Source organism: Cherax quadricarinatus, chromosome 11 (assembly GCF_038502225.1).
Source record: "Cherax quadricarinatus isolate ZL_2023a chromosome 11, ASM3850222v1, whole genome shotgun sequence".
Lineage (NCBI taxonomy): Eukaryota > Metazoa > Arthropoda > Malacostraca > Decapoda > Parastacidae > Cherax > Cherax quadricarinatus.
The window spans coordinates 21,980,693-22,002,796 of NC_091302.1; positions in this window are offsets into that span (position 1 = coordinate 21,980,693).

The window sequence follows — 22,104 nt, forward strand, 5'->3', positions numbered from 1 at the left end:
TCAGTGAGCAATCAGTCAAGATCAGTGATTAGAGATTCAAGAACAGTGATGAGTATGTAAAGAACAGTGATGAGTCAATCAAGAACAATGATGAGTCATTCAAGAACAGTGGTCAGTCAGTGAAGAACAGGGATCAATCAGTCAAGAACAAAGATCTGTCGGTCAAGAACAGTGATCAGTCGTTCAAGAACAGTGATTAGTCAGTCAAGAATACTGATAAGTCAGTAAAGATCAGTGATCAGTCTGTCAAGAAGAGTGATAAGAAAAACAAGATCAGTGATCAGTCAAAAACGAAGAGTGATCAATCAGTCAAGAGCAGGGATTAGTCAGGAAGGACAGAGATCAGCCTGTCAAGAACAGTAATCAGTCATTCAAGAACAGAGGTTAGTTAGTCAAAACTGGAGATCAGTCAGTCACGAACAGTGATCAGTCAGTCAAGAAAAGTGATCAGTCAGTCAAGAACAGTCATCAGTCAGTCAAGAACAATCATCAGTCAGCTAAGACCAGTGATGAGCCAGTCAAGAACAGTGATAATTCAGTCAAGAACATTGATCAATCAGGCAAGAACAGAGACGAATCAGTCAAGAACAGTGATCAGTCAGTCAAGATCAGTGACCAGTTAGTCAAGAACAGTGATCAATCAGTCAAAAACAGTGGTCAGTAAATCAAGAACAGTGGTGAGTCAGTAATTAACAGTGATGAGTCAGTCAACAACAGTGATCAGTTAGTCAAGAACAGAGATCTGTCAGTCAGGAATAATGATGAGTCAGAAAAGAGTAGTGATCAGTCTGTCAAGAGCAGTGACCAGGATCACTCAAACATGAAGAGTGATGAATCAGTCAGGAACAGTGATCAGCCAGTGAAGAACAGGGATCAATCAGTCAAGAACAGTGATAAGCCTGTCAAGAAAAGTGACGAATCAGTCATGAACAGTGATCAGTTAGTCAAGAACAGTGATCAGTCTGTAATGAACAGTGAACAGTCGATCAAGAACAGTGATCAACCAGTCAAGAATATTGGTTAGTCAGTCAAAATTGGTGATCAGTTAGTCATGAACAGTGATCAGTCTGTCAACAAAAGTGATCAGTCAGTAAAGAACAGTGATCAGTCAGTAATGAACAGGGATCAAATAGTCAAGAGCAGTGATCAATTATTCAAGGACGGTTATCAGTCAGTGAAGCACAGTGATCAATGAATCAAGAACAGTGGTCAGTCATTCAAGAACAGTGATCAGTCAGTCAAGAACAGTGATCAGTTAGTCAAGAACGATGATCAATCAGCGAAAAGCAGTGATCAGTCAGTTAATAATAGTGATCAGTCAGTCAAGAACACTGATCAGCCAATCAAGAACAGTGATCAGTTAGTCAAGAACAGTGATCAATCAGTCAAGAACAGTGACCAACAGTCAAGAATGATGATCAATCAGTGAAGAGCAGTGAGAAGTCAGTCAATAACAGTCATCAGTCAGTCAAGGATAGTGAACAGTTAGTCAAGAACAGTGATCATTCCGTCAATAGCAGTGTCCATCAGTGAAGAACAATGATCAGTCAGTCACGAACATTGATCAGTCGGTCAAGAGCAGTGATCAGTCAGTCAATAACAGTGATCAGTGAGTCAAGAACAGTTAGTAGTCAGTCAAATCAGTGATCATCAGTCAAGAACAGTGATCAGTCAGTAAAGAACAGTAATCAGTTAAGAACAATGATCAGTCGGTCAAGAAGAGTGATGAATCATTCAAGAACAGTGATCAATCAGTCAAGGACAGTGATCAGTCAGTCAAGAACAGTGATCTGTTAGTCAAGGTCAGTGATCAATCAGTCAAGAACAACTATCAGTCAGTCAAGAACAGTTATCAGTCAGCCAAGAAGAGTGATCAATAAGTCAAAAACAGTGCTCAGTTAGTCAAGGTCAGTGATCAATCAGTCAAGAACAACTATCAGTCAGTCAAGAACAGTTATCAGTCAGTCAAGAAGAGTGATCACTCAGTCAAGAACAGTTATCAGTCAGTCAAGAATAGTAATCAGTCAGTCAAGAAGAGTGATCAATCAGTCCAAAACAGTGATCAATCAGTTAAGAATAATGAGCACTCAGTCAAGAACAGTGATCAATCTGTCAAGAACAGTGTTCAGTAGGTCAAAAACAGTGATGAGTCAGTCAAGACCAGTGATCAGTCAGTCAAGAACAGTGATCAGCCTGTCAAGAACCGTGATCAGTGAGTCAAGGACAGTGACCAATCAGTCAAGAACAGTGATGAGTCAGTCAAAAACAGTGAGCAGTCAGTCAAGAACAGTGATCAATCTCTCAAAAAACAGTGAACAGTCCGTCATGACCAATGATCAGTCATTCAAGAAAAGCGATCAGTTAGTGATGAACAGTGATCAGTCACTGAAGAAGAGTTATCAGTCAGTCGAGAACAGTGAGCAGTCAGTCAAGAACAGTGATTAATCAGTCAAAAATAGTGATCAATAAGCCAAGAGCAGTGAGCAGTCAGTCAAGAACACTGATCAGCCAGTCAAGAACAGTGATCATTCCGTCAAGAACAGTGTCCATCAGTCAAGAACAATGATCAATCAGCCAAGAACAGTGATCATTCCGTCAAGAACAGTGATCAGTCAGTCACGAACAGTGATCAGTCAGTCAAGAACAGTGATCATTCCGTCAAGAACAGTGTCCATAAGTCAAGAACAATGATCAATCAGTGAAGAACAGTGATCAGTCGGTCAAGAACAGTGACCAGTAAGTCAATAACAGTGATCATTGAGTCAAGAACAGTTAACAGGCAGTCAAATCAGTGATCATCAGTCAAGAACAGTGATCAGTCAGTCAAAACAGTAATCAGTCAATTAAGAACAGCGATCAGTCGGTGAAGAACAGTGATGAGTCAGTCAAGAACAGTGATCAGTCAGTCAAGGACAGTGATCAGTCTGCCATGAACAGTGATGAGTCATTCAAGAACAGTGATCAATCAGTCAAGAACAATGAACAGCCAGTCAAGAACAGTGACCAGGATGAAGAGTTAGAATAAATTTTCTACCTTGATTTTTAAATTTTGAAATAAATAATTCATGATAAGCATTAAATCTTGTAGGTGATTTAACGAGGTGGAGACTTGAACCTCCGTCTGCTCAGCGCCAGACACACACGTTTGCTTTTATTTTTACTTATCTAAATGTATAGGTTCTAAACATGTTTTAATCAGAATATGGTCTAGGCTTCATTGAAATTTATGAGCCAATATTAAACTTCATCAACCTGCTAGAAAGTATCACCTTGCATACAGAGAGCAGCGCAAGAGATGAGGGAAGGAACTCTCGATTTCCTGAAGACTCTACCACAACTTTGGTTTTTTGCATAGAGTTTGAAGGTGCCAGTCGAAGTGCCGGTGAGTGCTGGCCAGATCTGTGCCACTAGTAACAGCAGCTGCAGCCACGGTATCTTCACCATCATTCTCTTTCCAATTGTTCTTCTACACTTGAACATCCTATCAGAGAACAGGCATATCAACAGAGATTACTTGAAAATCATACAAATTTTACAAGTAGTGCACTTAATATGTTAAAATTGTTCATATGGTTTCCTCATTTATTGCAACACATCAATAATATTAACTGGGGACATTTTATACTTGCAAATCTTTAAATACGTTTCATTTGTAAAGCAAAGACATCTGAGTACTTTATTTTTGCTTTAATTAGAGCAACATACATTATTTGTCGTCTCTTTTTTTTTTACTAATGATAACGCCCTCTGATGTCCGGAGGCTGCTGGCACATTAAGTGTTTTACAGATGAATCTCTCACCAGTATGTCTGTGGCGAACTCTAGTTTAAGTAGCCTTAAGACTGCCATTTTGACTTTATGAAATCGTAATAACACAATTGCGAACAAACCAAGAAACGGGAAGAGGTTTGAATCCCTGCAAGTTGAGGGAACTTGAGCTAGAGTTCGCCACAGCCACGCTGGTGTTTGATTCGTCTTTAAAAACATGCATTTGTGGTCACCGTGGGACCCTTCCTAACTTGTCTCTGGTATATAGAAATATACCTAGTAAGATGAATCTTACTAGAGCCAGCTGGCATAGTGGTTAACGCACTGGCCTGTGAGTCTTAGGAATGACTTGCCATGGGTTCAAGCCTGACCGTCCATGATTTATTCCTGACAATGTTTATATTCCCGCCATTTTCATTAAAAAACTAGGATGTAATTCAAATTCCTTGATAATTAATGTTAAAAACTTACATAGAAGAGCATCTCACAAGTCAGCTATCAGAGCCACTGACAAAAGTCATGTGTGGAGAAAAATCTCCAGTATAAGGGTGATTATCTCTTAGACCTCTGAGGGACATAGCCCTCTCACAAGGGGCTAGTGGACTCTTCCTTGTTCTCAAACATCCTTATTAGAAGTACATGTGTACCAGGCATCTCCAAGCACATCTCTCTCCTTGCTAGAATTTCTGAACCATTACACCATTCCTGCCCGTAGCAGGAAAATTGCGTGAAAACCCGCGCTTCACTTGTCCTACAAGTCAGGGACATTATGACTTCTAACTACAGCTGAACAACAAGGAAAGAACCTGCTTGTGTTTATTCCTTGTTATAACGTGTAATAAGGAAGGTATATAAGCTGAACTCAGCAATTCTTTTGTGCTGGGGTAGGGCAGCAAGCTAGGTTGAATTTAGACATCAGAGCCTGAATATGTCACAAATCTCCCGCTGAGAACAAAGAAAATAATGACTTTGTGTAGTAAACTCTGAAATACTGTCAATCTCCACTAGGAAAGCTTGTGTTAAAAAAAACACCAGTGTATTAATCCGTGGTATAATCCCGATAAAGTATAAAAGTTTGTGTCGCGTTATGCATTCAGGTGTATGAACAACGGGACAAATTAACACCCTATCGCGTAACGAATGACAAAGTGACTCCCTATGAACGAGTGAGGACAATATAACTACGTATTTGTAGCAGCTTACTCGACACAACAATACCGGGGTCACATCTACCCTACAGTGAACTAGGGAAAATTGGGTCAGTTACAATACCCAGGTAAATCCAGCCATACCCACATTATCTTATGTTAGCTTCAGTTGATAGGTAAATGTGAGATTTATTTAGAGTTACCAATAGATGCCGTGAAGCGAAGGTGATTCACCCAAACCAAGTTAGCATTTATCAGCATCACACTTAGTATATGTGAAATGCTGGATATAAGCTCCTCTGGGGTAAATTGTAAAGTTTCACTCACTATTCTACAACGTATGTGAACACTTCTACAGCAACTCGAAGGCGAATCCAGGGAGAAGCTCCTGGAATTTGTTCTATTAAAAGATAAGTACCGCTTCACATATGTTAATTGTCATGCAGGGAAGAGTACTTTTCTAACTAGTTCCTCCACACCATGTTAATACAAACAAAAAATATAAGAATGCACTGCAGTAATAACTTGCTTCTAATAAATGTACAACAGTTATAAGAAGCGCTGAAGATGCAAATTAACTTTATTAGTAGTTGAAATTTGTATATTAGTAGTTGAAATTTGTATATAATAGTTCTTAGTGTAATATTTTCCTCTGATGACGTTCTGCATTGATTCTCGACTTTCTCTTCTAAACTCGTAAACCTGCTTGTAGTAATTTATCATCTGAGCTTCCAGGTATTATTATTATGATCAAAACCTAGCGCTAAACCCATTATGGTCATACAGCATTGTAGTGGAGGAGATGTTGCTGGAGCAGACAGTAACTAGGGGAGGGGGAAGATAACCGAGGTAGAGGAAGTATTATCAAAGTTTGTGTAATTAATCTGCTGCTGTCAAAAAGTCAGAGGAAGTCTGTGTCAAAGGTGAGACCGTCAGTGAGGAGGGAAGATGAAGTAAGGGTGTTAAAGTGGTGACGAAGTTAGGGATATATTCTGTGTGCTCGTTGAAAGACAGGACGGTTTAATAGAATACAGTAAACTGAAATTGGAGCCTGACAGTTCTCACAGAATAGAGCAGGTCGCCTCTTCATGAGATCCCCAGACCATACCAAGGGCGGGGATTGAACTCGTAGCGAGTGAGTAGCAAGACTCCAGGCCAGCGTGTAAGCCACTGGACCGGATGGCTACAATAAGATTCATCCAAGTATGTATATTTATATACCATAGAGGTTAGCACAAGCTTATAGTTTACCTAAAAATGCTAGGCCAGTCTCACAACTGCTCTCGCAGTAAACTGTCTGGGAACATTGCTGCGAACCCGACACTGTCAGAGGATTTACAACCATCAGCGTACACCGAAATGGCGTGAGAATGAGACCGGAAGTGGTTGAGAAAAACACCCAAGAGAAACCACTGTTGGTATTTAAGCTTTCTATCATGACAACGATAAAAAACATACATGAACTGTCAGAACCTCCCAGGGGGTAAGAGAAAAATTAGATGCTGTATGAACATGTAAAAGAGACAACGTCAAAGAGGCAATATCAAGGAGGCAACGTCAAGGAGGCAACGTCAAGGAGGCAACGTCAAGGAGGCAACGTCAAGGAGGCAACGTCAAGGAGGCAACGTCAAGGAGGCAACGTCAAGGAAGCAACGTCAAGGAGGCAACGTCAAGGAGGCAACGTCAAGGAGGCAACGTCAAGGAAGCAACGTCAAGGAGGCAACGTCAAGGAGGCAACGTCAAGGAGGCAACGTCAAGGAGGCAACGTCAAGGAGGCAACGTCTAGGAGGGAACGTCAAGGAGGCAACGTCAATGAGGCAACGTCAAGGAAGCAACGTCAAGGAGACAACGTCAAGTAGACAACGTCAAGAAAACATAAAGGAGACAAGTGAAGAGCAAGTGGAGACGAAGAGAAAAGGGAGAGAGTAAACAAATAATGAACCTCTACTAATGTCTGTTACTATCCTATATGTATAAGGATGGTGAAGGTCATGAGAGCGGACAAAATAACCAAGGCATCACGACGAGCTTCCACTAAAATTGTTTTGTGAAGTGCAGCTCTACTGCTCCTACATGATAACAGAATTCTCTTCTTTTAACTCAATACCTCATATTCATATCAAGTTATGTTAAGGAAAGTGCCTTAATGGCAGCGAGGGCTTCTGATCTTATTCTCTCTTTCCTTTAAGACATTCATTCGGACGAGCTTCCTCAAACACCTTCAGAGTTATGTGCCTTGTTACCTGGAGGTTATTCCGGAGATCAACGCCCCCGCGGCCCGGTCCATGACCAGGCCTCCCGATGGATCAGGGCCTGATCAACTAGGCTGTTACTGCTGGCCGCACGCAGTCCAACGTACGAGCCACAGCCCGGCTGATCCGGCACTGACTTTAGGTATCTGTCCAGCTCTCCTTTGAAGTCAGCCAGGGGTTTATTGGCAATTCCCATAATGCTTGATGGGAGGCTGTTGAACAGTCTTGGGCCCCAGACACTTATGGTGTTTTCCCTTAGTGTACCAATGGCGGGGCATTTTGCATCGCCTGCCCAATCTTTTACTTTCGTAGGGAGTGATTTCTGTGTGCAGATTTGGGACCATTCCTTCCAGGATTTTCAAGTCAAGTGCTTCCAAGCGTTCCCAGTAGTTAAGGTGCTTGACAGAACTTATACGTGCAGTAAAGGATCTCTGTACACTCTCTAGATCTGCGATTTCACCTGCTTTGAATGGAGATGTTAATGTACAGCAATATTCCAGCCTAGAGAGAACAAGTGATTTGAGAAGGATCATCATGGGCTTGGCATCTCTCGTTTTGAACGTTCTCATTATCCATTCTATCATTTTCTTTGCAAGTGCGATCGTGGCACTGTTGTGATCCTTGAAAGTGAGATCCTCAGACATTACTACTCCCAAGTCCCTTACATTATTTTTCCGCTCTATTGTATGGCCAGAGTCTGTAGTATACTCTTTTCTAGTTATTATCTCCTCCAGTTTTCCATAACGGAGTAGTTGGAATTTGCCCTCATTGAACATATTGTTTACCGTTGCCCACTGGAAAACTTTGTTTATATCTTCTTGGAGGTTAACCGCGTCCTCAGCAGATGACAGCCTCATGCAGATCCTAGTATCATCCGCAAAGGATGATACGGTGCTGTGATGTATATCTCTGTCTATGTCTAATATGAGGATGAGGAATAAGATGGGGGCGAGTACTGTGCCTTGTGGATCAGAGCTCTTCACTATGGCAGCCTCCGATTTAACTCTGTTGACCACTACTTTTTGTGTTCGATTTGTTAGGAAGTTGAAGATCCATCTCCCCACTTTCCCAGTTATTCCTTTAGCACGTATTTTATGGGCTGTTACGCCATGATCGCATTTGTCAAATGCTTTTGCAAAGTCTGTGTATATTACATCTGCATTCTGATTTTCTTCCAGTGCATCCAAGGCCATATCATAGTGATCCAGTAGTTGCGAGAGGCAGGAGCGACCTGCCCTGAACCCATGTTGCCCTGGATTGTGCAGATTTTGGGAATCCAGGTGATTTGCAATCCTGCTCCTTAGCACTCTTTCAAAGATTTTTATGATGTGGGACGTCAGAGCTATTGTTCTATAGTTCTTAGCTAATGCTTTGCTGCCACCTTTATGGAGTGGGGCTATATCCGTTGTTTTAAGTGACTGTGGAATTTCACCCATGTCCAAGCTCCTCCTCCATAGTGTACTTAGGGCACGCGAGAGGGGTTTCTTGCAGTTCATAATAAAAACAGAGTTCCACGAGTCTGGGCCCGGGGCTGAGTGCATGGGCATTTTGTCAATGGCTTTCTCGAAATCTATCGGAGTTAGGGTAATGTCGGAAATCTGGCATACATTTATGGAGTTTTGAGACTCATTCATGAAGAAATCATTTAGGTCGTCGATCCTCAGACTGATTAGTGGTTCACTAAACACAGAGTCGTACTGGGATTTCAATATTTCACTCAATACCTTGTTGTCATCTGTGTAAGTCCCATCCTGTCTGAGTAAAGGCCCGATACTAGATGTGGTATTTGCCTTGTTTTTGGCATATGAAAAGAAATATTTTGAATTTCTTTCAATTTCACTAATAGCTTTAAGCTCCTCCTGTCTCTCCTGGTTCCTGTAAGAGTCATTTAACTAAAGTTCGATAGTTTCCACTTCCCTGGTCAGCGCCTCCTTTCGTGTATCATATATTCTAGCACTCCTGAGGAGGTCAGTGACTCTTCGTCGTCTTCTGTAGAGGGAGCGCCTTTCTCTCTCCAGTTTACTCCTGCTCTTCTTCTTTCTTAGGGGAATATGCCTAGAACATGCTTCAGCTGCCAGGAAGTTTATCCTTTCAAGGCACTGGTTTGGATCCATGTCATTTAAGATATCTTCCCAACATGTTTCGTTTAGGACATGGTTTACCTAGTCCCAGTTGATGTTCTTGTTGTTGAAGTTGTATTTTGTGAAGACACCTTCACAGGTACATGCATTCTGCTGATCAGGACCCTCATGCATGTACGTCTGGACTTCGATTAGGTTGTGATCGGAATTAGTTGTTTTTGATATTCTTATGTCTCTTATCAGGTCCTCATTATTTGTGAAGATAAGGTCAAGTGTGTTTTCTAGTCTTGTTGGCTCCACTATCTGCTGGCTTAAGGTGTGTTTTTCACAGAGGCTTAGTAGCTCATGTGTGTGTGACCTTTCATCTGTGCTACCTCCGGGGATTGTTTCAGCTATAACATTTTTGCTACATTCTTCCATTTTGTATGCCTTAGGTTGAAATCACCAAGCAGTAAGATGTTTGGGGATGGAGCTGGAAGGTTTTCCAGATAGTAATCAATTTTCAGTAGCTGTTCCTTGAACTGTTGTGAGGTTGCATCTGGTGGCTTATATACAACCACAATGACTAGATTTTGGTTCTCGATCTTTATTGATAGAACTTCAACTACCTCATTTGTGGTGTTCAGCAACTCCGTGCAGATGAGGGACTCTTTGACATACAGGCCAACCTCCCCTTGTTGCCTGTTCATTCTGTCGCATCTAAAAAGGTTGTAACCACTTATCCATATTTCACTGTCAAAGTGATGTTTTGTGTGAGTCTCTGTGAAGGCTCCAAACATTGCATTAGACTCCTCTAGAAGTCCATTGATAAACGGTATTTTGTTGTTGGTGGATGGCTTAAGGCCCTGTATATTAGCAAATATGTGTTTGTTGGGGGATTTTGTTATTGGCATCCGTAGTTGTAATTCTGGAGGGCCATGGATGGCCACTGGCTGTGCCTCCTGTCCAACAAGGCTCCAAGGTGGTGGACTATTTTTGTTATTTCCTTCCATTTTCTTTTCCGTTTCCTGCCACTAAAAAGTCACCTAGAGTTGGGTTATCGTAGCTACTATTGTTTGTCTTGTGGGGTCTGTGCCTCTTGGTCTCTTTTAGATGGTATGCAGGGCAGTCGATGTTGTAACACTGCTTCTGGAGGACAAAGGAGTGACACATTTTTTGGTGAAAGAAAATACAGGAAGAAGAACGACACACTGCTTTAGACAGAAGGTCGCTACATTTTTTGGGGTGCTCAAAGTTGCATGTCCCATATTTTTTCCTGATATTCCATGCTTACAGATGCCCCAAGCATAATATTTGCACAAATTCACCTTTGGTTGAGAATTGTTGGGAGGTGTGTTGTCAATTTCTGCAGGTTCTGGGACTGCACTATAATCCTCAGTATCCAAGCCAGGGTCACCCCGTCCTGGATTCCATCTACTTTCCCCAGTAGAGGAAGGAGGAGGAGACTCCTCTCCAACATCTGTACTGTGGGCCACGGTCTTGTGCAGTGATGGTTGTATATTTATGGTTTTAGTGGTGGTTGTGGTAGGGTCCCTAGTAGAGTCTGGGCTGGCAGTAAGGCTGGGGGCTGGGTCTGAGTCAGCACTGGGGCTGGGGGCTGAGCCTAGGCCAGCACCAGCACTGTGGGTATTAGTGCTATGACTGGGGGATGGGTCTGGTTTAGCACTATGTGGGTGACTAGATAGTTTCAAGTCATCTGTTGTGGTATGGGCATTCTGCATTTTTTGATACACTATCTCTTGCTCCCATGTTTTATATATTTTCGGTAGACTATCCAAGAGGTCATCTTTGTTTTCTTGACTATTTTTATCATTTATTACTCTCTTTAGTACCTTTCTGATACCTGCCCAAAGTTCTACATCTTTATTGCACAACCAGAAACACCTTGCTAATTCGAGGTCATTTTTTGAGGCTGTGTTTAGTCTAGTACAAGAGATATGGTGTTTGGAAAAGCATAGATTGCATGTGATTCTGGATTTCCTTCCAAGGATTTTTTTACATGTCCCACAGATATGCTGTGCTGACATCCTGTCTGTATCCTACTACACTCTGTATGCCACGGAAGAAAACTGATTTCCACTTTACCTTTCTCTTGCTGGTGCCAGTTCGTATTTATACGAACCAAGTTTGCAGTATGTGGGTGGTGGTGTAGGGTGAGTGCTGGGTGTAGGGTGAGTGGTGGGTGTAGGGTGGGTGGTGGTGTAGGGTGGGTGTAGGGTGGGTGGTGGTGTAGGGTGGGTGGTGGGTGTAGGGTGGGTGTGACCCGGGCAGGACTTACCCACACTGCCACACTTCACTATTATTATTATTATTTAATTTCCTTGTATATAGTGCTGTACACTGTTATCTCAAGGATATACACTGTATTCTTTCAAAATGCACTTTCACTGTGCTATACTGGGATCATTGTTTTATTATTTACACAGCAGCTAGGCCTACGCTAACTTTCCCCTACACTTCTATGGAAAAGTTTATTTCCTGTTTAGTAGAGGTAACGGTTGAATGATCAATTTATGTATGCTGTGATTCCCTGCACCTCAATGCTACCATCACTCGTTTTATCTCTTATGACTATAGTAATTACTCATCCGTTATTAACACTTCACTGGACCTCTGGCAATAGTTCGCTAGTGCCAGTCGCTTGTAATATATTCCCATATCTACACTATATATTGTACGCTATACTGGGGGATAATTAAGATTACTCTTATCTACAATTTAGTTCACTATGTCACTGCACATATCCTTGTCACTCACTATATTACTTATAGATAGATCAATATTTGTTTATTTCCACTTGTGTCGACATCCGGCAATAATTCACTAGTGCTGGTCAGGTCTATTTCCCACAGTAACCGTTCCTCCACCGGCACTCTCCATCCAAGGTAGTACTCGGGAAGACTATGAACACGCAAGCTGCCTGAGACGAGAGTAAAAGGTGTGAATTTCTAGAGTCTGTTAAGACTTCCACCGTACTGATAGGATCAAGCTTTCCTGATTTCATCGTTATGACGCAACGCATCGGTCACACCTCCATGGGGATCAGTATATAGCACTTCGCGAAAGACAAACAGTTGGGCATAGAGCTCCAAGAGTTGTGATGCTGACTAATTTCAATCAGGAAGCTGATATACATTGTAATCAATACCTTTGTTATTATTCGTAGAGGTGTTTTATTTACCCAGCCTCATCTAGCATTTATATAATGCCTTGGTTTAAGTACTCATTATGTAAGTATTTAAGTCATAATGACTTGAAGATTCTTTAATTGCTTGGAAAATACACAACTTGTGCGGTTCTATTGGACCTGACGGATTTAGAAGCTCCCAGATGGATAGCAGATACTGTTGAACCATCCGGGCAACTGACCTAGGGAACATTTACGGCAGATTCATTAAAAATATAAAGTTAAATGCAATGCGAAAATAAAGGTTAGTTCATTATATTCACGTATCTATAAAATGTGTCTGAGGCAGGAGTACCATAGTCAATGATCATGCAGGATAATGCATTATTTTCTTTACGCCTTAGGATATAAAGTCGCAGAACATCGTAAAATCATGAAAGTTGAAGGAATGGTGCCTTTGACTATGGTAGTATTAATATGGTTCCAGTTTAACGGAAGCCTGAATGGAAGCTACGTATGTGTGTGTGATATTACTCTCAGGTGTCCCTGTGTCCCTGACTTACTTGTGACGGCTTTGGGCGACAACGGTGGTATGCAGGCTCGTGAGACCTTTCAGTATCCTCTACGTTGAAATCGACCCAGAAGTACTGATAGTTCGCTTACTCACATGATACACTAGCATGACTCACTCAAATATTCAATCATGTCATGCACTCACAAAACTGCGAAGGGATATATTTAGGTGAAAGATATATCAATCATGACAATCAGGCAATACACTGAATATACGATTAGGTAGGACACTCATTGGTCAAATCCACGTACACGAAAAACTTCAATGAATTCTGCACTCGGACGCTCCACGTAAATAATGATATTCTCATGGTATAGAGTACCATACCATAAAAGCCATGAACTCGAGTAATATCCACAACATAAATATTCTGACTCACGAAATCATAATAACACGATTGCAAAGAAACCAGGGAATGGGTGGGGCTTGTATTCACGGCAAGTGAGTTCTGAAACCTAGTCACCATGGGTTCAAGCCCCACCCGCTCATCGATGTGTTAAATATTCTCTTTACATGATACCCCTCAGTAACTTATATTGATGATTACTCTCATGGAACTTACATTAATAATGAACCCAAGTCATCATTCTAATGAATTACTCATGTGATACACATATCAAGAACTCAGCTGTTACCGGTGATATACCCAGGAGGCCCTTCCAGTCAGTTGCTAGACATCAGCCAGCTGCTACACTCCAACCAGCTGTTACACTCCAGCCAGCTGCTACACTCCAACCAGCTGCTACACTCCAACCAGCTGCTACACTACAACCAGCTGCTACACTCCAACCAGCTGCTACACTTCAACCAGCTGCTACACTCCAACCAGCTGCTACACTCCAGCAAGCTGCTACACTAAAATCAGCTGCTACACTCCAACCAGCTGCTACACTACAACCAGCTGCTACACTCCAACCAGCTGCTACACTTCAACCAGCTGCTACACTCCAGCCAGCTGCTACACTCCAACCAGCTGCTATACTCCAACCAGCTGCTATACTCCAACCAACTGCTACACTCCAACCAGCTGCTACACTCCAACCAGCTGCTACACTCCAACCAGCTGCTACACTCCAACCAGCTGCTACACTACAACCAGCTGCTACACTCCAACCAGCTGCTACACTTCAACCAGCTGCTACACTCCAACCAGCTGCTACACTCCAGCAAGCTGCTACACTAAAATCAGCTGCTACACTTCAACCAACTGCTACACTAGAGCCAGCTGCTACACTAAAACCAGCTGCTACACTTCAACCAACTGCTACACTCCAGCCAGCTGCTACACTCCAACCAGCTGCTACACTCCAACCAGCTGCTACACTCCAGTCAGCTGCTACACTCCAACTAGCTGCTACACTCCAACAAGCTGCTACACTCCAACCAGCTGCTACACACCAACCAAATGCTGCACTCCAACCAGCTTCTACCCTCCAACCAGCTGCAGCACTCCAACCAGCTGCTACGCTTCAGTCAGCTGCTACACTCCAACCAGCTGCTACACTCCAGCCAGTTGCTACACTCCACCCAGCTGATATCCTCCACCCAGCTGCTACACTCCAACCAGCTGCTACACTCCAACCAGCTGCTGCACTCCAGTCAGCTGCTACACTCCAGTCAGCTGCTATCCTCCACCCATCTGCTACACTCCAACCAGCTGCTACACTCCAGTCAGCTGCTACACTCCAACCAGCTGCTACACTCCAGTCAGCTGCTATCCTCCACCCATCTGCTACACTCCAACCAGCTGCTACACTCAAGTCAGCTGCTACACCCCAACCAGCTGCTACACTCGAACCAGCTGCTACACTCCAGCCAGCTGTTACAGCCCAACCAACTGCTAAATTCCAACCTTCTGCTACTCTACAACCAGCTGCTACACTCCAACCAGCTGCTACACTACAGCCAGCTGCTACATTCCAACCAACTGCTACACTCCAAATAGCTGATACACTCCAATCAGCTGCTACACTCCAGCCAGCTGCTATTATCCACCCAGCTGCTACACTCCAGCCAGCTGTTACAGTCCAACCAACTGCTACATTCCAACCTTCTGCTACACTACAACCAGCTGCTATTATCCACCCAGCTGCTACACTCCAGCCAGCTGCTACCCTCCAGCCGGCTGCTACACTCCAACCAGCTGCTACACTCCAGCCAGCTGCTACACTCCAACCAGCTGCTACACTCCAGCCAGCTGCTACCCTCCAGCCGGCTCCTACACTCCAACCAGCTGCTACACTCCAACCAGCTGCTACACTCCAATAAGTTGCTACCCTCCAGCCAGCTGCTACACTCCAGCCAGCTGCTACACTCCAATAAGCTGCTACCCTCCAGCCAGCTGCTACCCTCCAGCCAGCTGCTACACTCCAATAAGCTGCTACCCTCCAGCCAGCTGCTACACTCCAGCCAGTTGCTACACTCCAGCCAGCTGCTACACTCCAGCCAGCTGCTACACTCCAGCCAGCTGCTACACTCCAGCCAGCTGCTACACTCCAGCCAGCTGCTACACTCCAGCCAGCTGCTACACTCCAGCCAGCTGCTACACTCCAATAAGTTGCTACCCTCCAGCCAGCTGCTACACTCCAGCCAGCTGCTACACTCCAGCCAGCTGCTACACTCCAGCCAGCTGCTACACTCCAGCCAGCTGCTACACTCCAATAAGTTGCTACCCTCCAGCCAGCTGCTACACTCCAACCAGCTGCTACACTCCAGCCAGCTGCTACACTCCAACCAGCTGCTACACTCCAGCCAGCTGCTACACTCCAGCCAGCTGCTACACTCCAGCCTCCTGCTACACTTCAATAGGCTGCTATTATTGCTTGGAGATACACTCATATAAAGAGGTTGTCAGTTAAATTTACCGGGTACACCCGGACATACCTATGGTGTGTTTCGCGTGTGAACACCCCCGCGGCCCTGTCCATGACCAGGCCTAGCGGCGGAGCAGGGCCTGATCAAACAGGATGTTACTGCTGGCTGCACGCAAACTGACGTACAAACCACAGCCCGTTTGGTCAGGAACTGACTTTAGGCGCCTGTCCAGCTCCATCTCTAAGACAGCCAGGGGTCTATTTGTAATCCATTTCATGTACGCTGGGAGGAAGTTGAACAATCTTTGACTCCTGACACTTATTGTGTTGTCTCTGTTTTTCACTAGGGGGGGGGGGGGAAGGGTTGCACTGCCTCCCAGTCTTTTGTTTTAGTAGGGAGAGACTTTCGTGTTCAAGTTTGGTACTAATGCTTCTATGATTTCGCAAATGTAAATTATAATGCATCTTTCTCGCCTGCATTCCAGGGAATACAAATCATGGGACTTCAACCGTTCCCAGTAATTTTGGTGATTCATCGTACTTTTGCTTGCAGTGACAGTTCTCTGTACATTTTCTAGCTCAGCAATTTCGCCTGCCTTGAAAGGGGCAGTTGTGTACAGCAGTATTCCAGCCTAGAGAGAGCAAGCTATTTGAAGAGAATCATTGTAGGCTTTACGTCCCTAGTTTCGAAGCATCTCATTATCAATCCTATCATTTTTCTGTGGTCTTTGAAGATGAGATCCTCTGACATTATCAATCCCAGATTTTTCACATTAGTTTTTCACTCAATTGTGTGATTATAACTTGTTTTATACTTAGATAAAGTTTTAATTTCCTCAAGTTTTCCATATCTGAGTAGTTGAAATTTCTCTTCATTGAACTTCATATTGTTTTCTGAGGCCCATAAAGATTTGTTTGATCTCCACTTGGAGTCTTGCAGTGCCTTCGATGGAGGTCACTGGTGTGTAAGACAGGTATACAATACCAACAAGATGAAAGTTATGACACTTGTGCAACATCTGGTTATCTTTATTGTAGACGTTTCGCCATCAAGTGGCTTTATCAATACAGATTCTTGGACATAATTAGAAAACAGAAGAACTATATACAAAAGATGAGGTAATCAGTCCCTCAGCATTGGAGGTGGTGTTTACAGCACCGTGGTTATAAACACCACCTCCAAGGCTGAGGGACTGATTACCTCATCTTTTGTATATAGTTCTTCTGTTTTCTAATTATGTCCAAGAATCTGTATTGATAAAGCCACTGGATGGCGAAACGTCTACAATAAAGATAACCAGATGTTGCACAAGTGTCTTAACTTCGTGGAGGTCACTGTCATGGCAATACGAGTGTCATCCGCAAAGGAACAGATGTTAGATATGATAAAAATATAATATATCTTTATTTCTACAAGTACATGTACAAGGTATACAGGCCTAGATAACATCAATGACATACTAATATATAGAAAGCCATAAATAACAAAAAGGCACAATACCGTGACTGGAACGATACACAAATAACCCGCACATAAAAGAGAGAAGCTTACGACGACGTTTCGGTCCGACTTGGACCATTGACAAAGTCACACAGTGTGACTTTGTCAATGGTCCAAGTCGGACCGAAACGTCGTCGTAAGCTTCTCTCTTTTATGTGCGGGTTATTTGTGTATATAGAAAGCCACTTGTTATGCTGAGCATTTCAGATAAATTAGTCCAGTTTTGTCACATGATGCGACCCAAACCAGTCGACTAACACCCACATACCCATTTTATACTGATAAGTGAACAGAGACAGCAGGTGTCTTACGGAAACACGTCCCTAACCAGCCGTACCGGAGAGTCGAACTCTGGACCCCAATGTGTGATCTGAGTGCGCTAGAGATGGAGCTAGGATTAGGATGAGAAACAAGAATGGAGCAAGTACTGTGCCTTGTGGTACACAGCTTTGTACTGTAGCCTCCTCAGACGCCTACAGTGTTTTATTTGTTAGGAAGTTATAGATCCAACTACGAACTTTTTCTGCTATACCTTAGTCACACATTTTGTGCGATATTACACCATGGTCGCACTTATCGATGGCTTTCGCAAAGTCTGTGTATACTACATCTGCATTTTGTTTATCCTCTAAAGTATCCAGGACCTTGTCATAGTGGTCCAGCAGCTGGGACAGCCAGGAGCAACCTGTTCTAAACCCGTATTGCCCTGGGTTGTGTAACTGATGGGTATCTAAGTGATTGATGATCTTACTTCTTAGAATCCTTTCAAAGACTTTTACGGAAGGGGATGTTATCGCTATCGGTCTGTAGTTCTTTGCAATTGCTTTACTGCCACCTTTGTTTTTTGTGAGTGTAGGATGACCCCTGTGTCAGGTCAGGTCACTTCCATTAAGGAAGGGGCACAACGTCAGACCTAATAGTGCAATCTGGTCAGGTCCAGCTCATAGTCACCCACACCCACTCATGAATTTATCCAACCTATTTTTAGAACTACACAACGTCTCAGCTTCTATGACGGTACTCGGAAGTTTGTTCCACTCATCCAAAACTCTATTACCAAACCAGTGCTTTCATATATCCTTCTTGAACCTAAATTTTTTTCCAACGTAAAACCATTGCTGCGAGTCCTGTCTTGGCTAGATACTTTTAGCACGCTATTTACATTCCCTTTATTTATTCATGTTTCCCATTTATACACTTCAATAATATTCCCCCCTAATTCTACGCTTCTCTAGAGAGTGCAAATTCAGGCCCTCATTCTATCCTCATAGGGAAAATTTCTGATACATGGGATCAACTTTGTAATTCTCCTTTGTACGTTTTCCAGTGCATTTATATCCATTCTGTAATACGGTGACCAGAACTGTGCAGCATAACCTAAATGAGGCTTAACCGAAGATATATACCTGGAAAGTGTTTCTGGGCTCAACGCCCCTGCGGCTCGGTCTGAGAGCAGGCCTCGTGCTGGATCAGAATCTGATCAATCAGGCTGTTACTGCTGGCCGCACACAAACTGACATACGAACCAAAGCCCAGCTGGTCAGTTACTGGCTTTAGGTGCCTGTCCAGTGCCTTCTTAAAGACAGCTAGGGGTTTATTGGTAATTCCCTTTATTTATGCTGGGGGGAAGTTGAACAGTCTTGGGTCTGGGACACTTATTATTATTGTCTCTCAGTGTACTCGTGGCGCCCCTGCAATTCTTTCGGGGAATGTTGTATCTTCTGCCGAGTCTTATGCTTTTATAGGGAGTGATTTTCGTGTGCAAATTTGGTACTAATTCCTCTATGATTTTCCAAGTGAATATTATCATGTCTCTCCGGCCTGCATTCCAGGGAATACAAATCAAGGGCCTTCAACCGTTCCCAATAATTTAGGTGTCTTATCGTACTTATGTGTGCCGTGAAAGTGCTTTGTACACTCTCCAGGTCAGCAATTTCTCCAGCCTTGAAAGTGGCAGTTAGTGTACAGCAGTATTCCAGCATAGAGAGAACAAGCGATTTAATGAGAATCATCATGGGCTTGTCGTCCCTAGTTTTGAAGGTTCTTATTATCCATCCAGTCATTTTCCTAGCAGATGCGGTAGATGCATTGTTGTGGTCTTTGAAGGCGAGATCCTCTGACATTTTCACTCCTAGATCCCTTAACATCACTTTTTCACTTTATTGTATGGTTAGAATTTGTTGTATACCCTGATACAGTTTTAATTTTCTCAAGTTTTCAATATCTGAAGTTCACTTCATATTGTTTTGAGTGGCCCATTTGAAGATTTGGTTAATGTCTGCTTGGAGTCTTGAGGTGTCTTCGATGGAGGTGACTGTCATGGCAATCCGAGTGTCATCTGCAAAGGAAGACACGGCTTACATGTCAGTCTATGTCCGAAATGAGGATGAGGAATATTATGGGAGCGAGTACTGTGCCTTGAGGAACAGAGCTTTTCACTGCAGCTGCCTCAGACTTTACTCTGTTTACTAATTAGTCTTTGTGTTTTATTTGTCAGGAAGTTATAGATCCATCTACCAACTTTTCCTGTTATTCCTTTATCACTCATTTTATGCGCTATGACATCATGGTCACACTTGTTGAATGCTTTTGCAAAATCTGTGTATACTAAATCTGTATTTTGTTTATCCTCTTCAGCATCCAGGACCTTGTCATAGTGGTCCAGTAACTGGGACAGCCAGGAGCGACCTGCTCTAAACCCGTGTTGCCCTGGGTTGTATAATAGGTTTTGCATACTGTAATTGATTTTTATGATATGGGATGTTAGTGCTATCGGTCTGTAGTTCTTTGCAATTGCTTTACTGCCACCTTTGTAGAGTGGGGCTATGTCTGTTGTTTTTAGTGAGTGTTGGATGACCCCTTTGTCCATGGTTCTTCCCCATAGAATGCTGAAGGCATACGACAAGGGCTTCTTGCAGTTATTGATGAACACAGAGTTCCATGAGTCTGGGCCTGGGGCAGAGTGCATGGGCATTTCATTTATTGACTTTTCAAAGTTTTATGGTGTTAGGATAATATCCGAGATTTTAGAGATGAGCAAATTTTGGGTCTCGTTCATGCAGAATTCATTTGGGTTGTCGAGCCTTAGTCTGGGTAACGGCTCGCTGAACACTGAGTCATTTTGGGATTTTAGTATCTCACTCAATTCTTGGCTGTCATCTGTGTATGTCCCATCTCGCTTAAGCAGGGGCCCAGTACTGGATGACGTTTTTTCCAGTAGATTTGGCATTAGAGAGGAAGAATTTTTTTTTCAGTTTCTTCTATGGGTTTTAGTTCTTCCTGCAGTTCTTTAATAATAATAAAAATAATATTAATATCTTTATTTACTGCAAGTACATGTACATGGTATACAGGCCTAGCTGACATTTATGACAAAGTACTATATAGAAAGCCCCTTGTTATGCTGAGTATTTCGGGCAAATTAGGTCAGGTTTGTCCCAGGATGCGACCCACACCAGTCGACTAATTAACACTATGTACCCGTTTTAAACTGATGGGTGAACAGGGACAGGGACAGCAGGTGTGTTATGGAAACATGTCCCTAATGTTTTCTAACCGTACCGGAGAAGATTGGAATCCCAGACCTCAGTGTGTGAGCTGAGTGCGCTCGCGATCAAGCTATGAGATACCTTGTCTTGTCTCCTGTGAGATTCCTTCAGCTTAAGTTCTATTTCTGCAATTTCATTGACCATTGCCTTCCATTGTATTACAGATATACTGGCCCCTCTCAGCAGCTCTGTGATTCATCGCCTTCGTCTGTAGAAGGAGCATCTCTTTTTTTCTAGTTTACATCTCTTTTTTTTTTTCCTAATAGAATGTGCCTTGAACAGATCTCAAGAACTACAGAGTTTATTTTTCTAAGCAAAGGTTTGGATCTGTGTTGTTTAGGATATCTTTCCAGCTTGTTTCATTTATGACATGGTTGACTTATTCCCAATGTATGCTCTCGTTATTGATATTTAATTTTGTGAAGAGACCTTCATGACTGATCATATTTTGCTGATCAGGAGCCCTGTGCATACATGTCTGTATCTCTGTTATGTTGTGATCTGAGTATATTGTCTTTGATACGGTTATATTACATATCATATCGTCGTTGTTAGTGATGATGAGGTCCAGCGTAAATATTTCCTGGTCTTGTAGGCTCCATAATTGCTGGTTTAAGGCGATTTTGGTGCAGAGATTTAATAGCTCGCATGTGTGTGAATTTTCATCTGAGCTGCTTCCTGAGGGTGATCTCTGCTAAAATATTGTTTGCTATACTCCTCCACTTTAGGTGTCTCAAGTTGAAATCACCCAGTAGCAAGATGTTTGAGGCAGGAGGCGAGAGATTTTCCAGACAGGGGTCAATTTTCAAAAGCTACTCCCGGAATTGCTGGGAAATTGCATCTGGAGGCTTGTATCCAACCAATTTTTACCGCCAATACTTCATCTACATCACTTGAAGTGTTTAGTAGTTCTGAGCAAATGAGCGACTCTGTGACGTATAGGCCAATCCCCTCTTGCTGCCTGTTTAGCCTGTCGCATCTGAATAATTTATAACCTGGGATCCATATTTCGTTGCTAAAATGATCCTTTATATGGGTCTCTGTGAATGCTGTAAACATTGTATTTCACTCCATAAGCAGTCCCTTGATGTAAGGAATTTTGTTGTTTGTTGACAGCTATAGACCTTGTATGTTTGCAAAGAGAAATGTTGTTATACTGATGGAATTTAGAGGCGTTTTATTTGCTGGTTCTAATATCTGTCGTTCTGGAGTGGAGGCCAATGACTGTGTCTCTTCTCTAGAAGTGTTTTCAGTTGGAGTAAGATTGCTGTCATTTCTTGCCAGTTTTTTTCC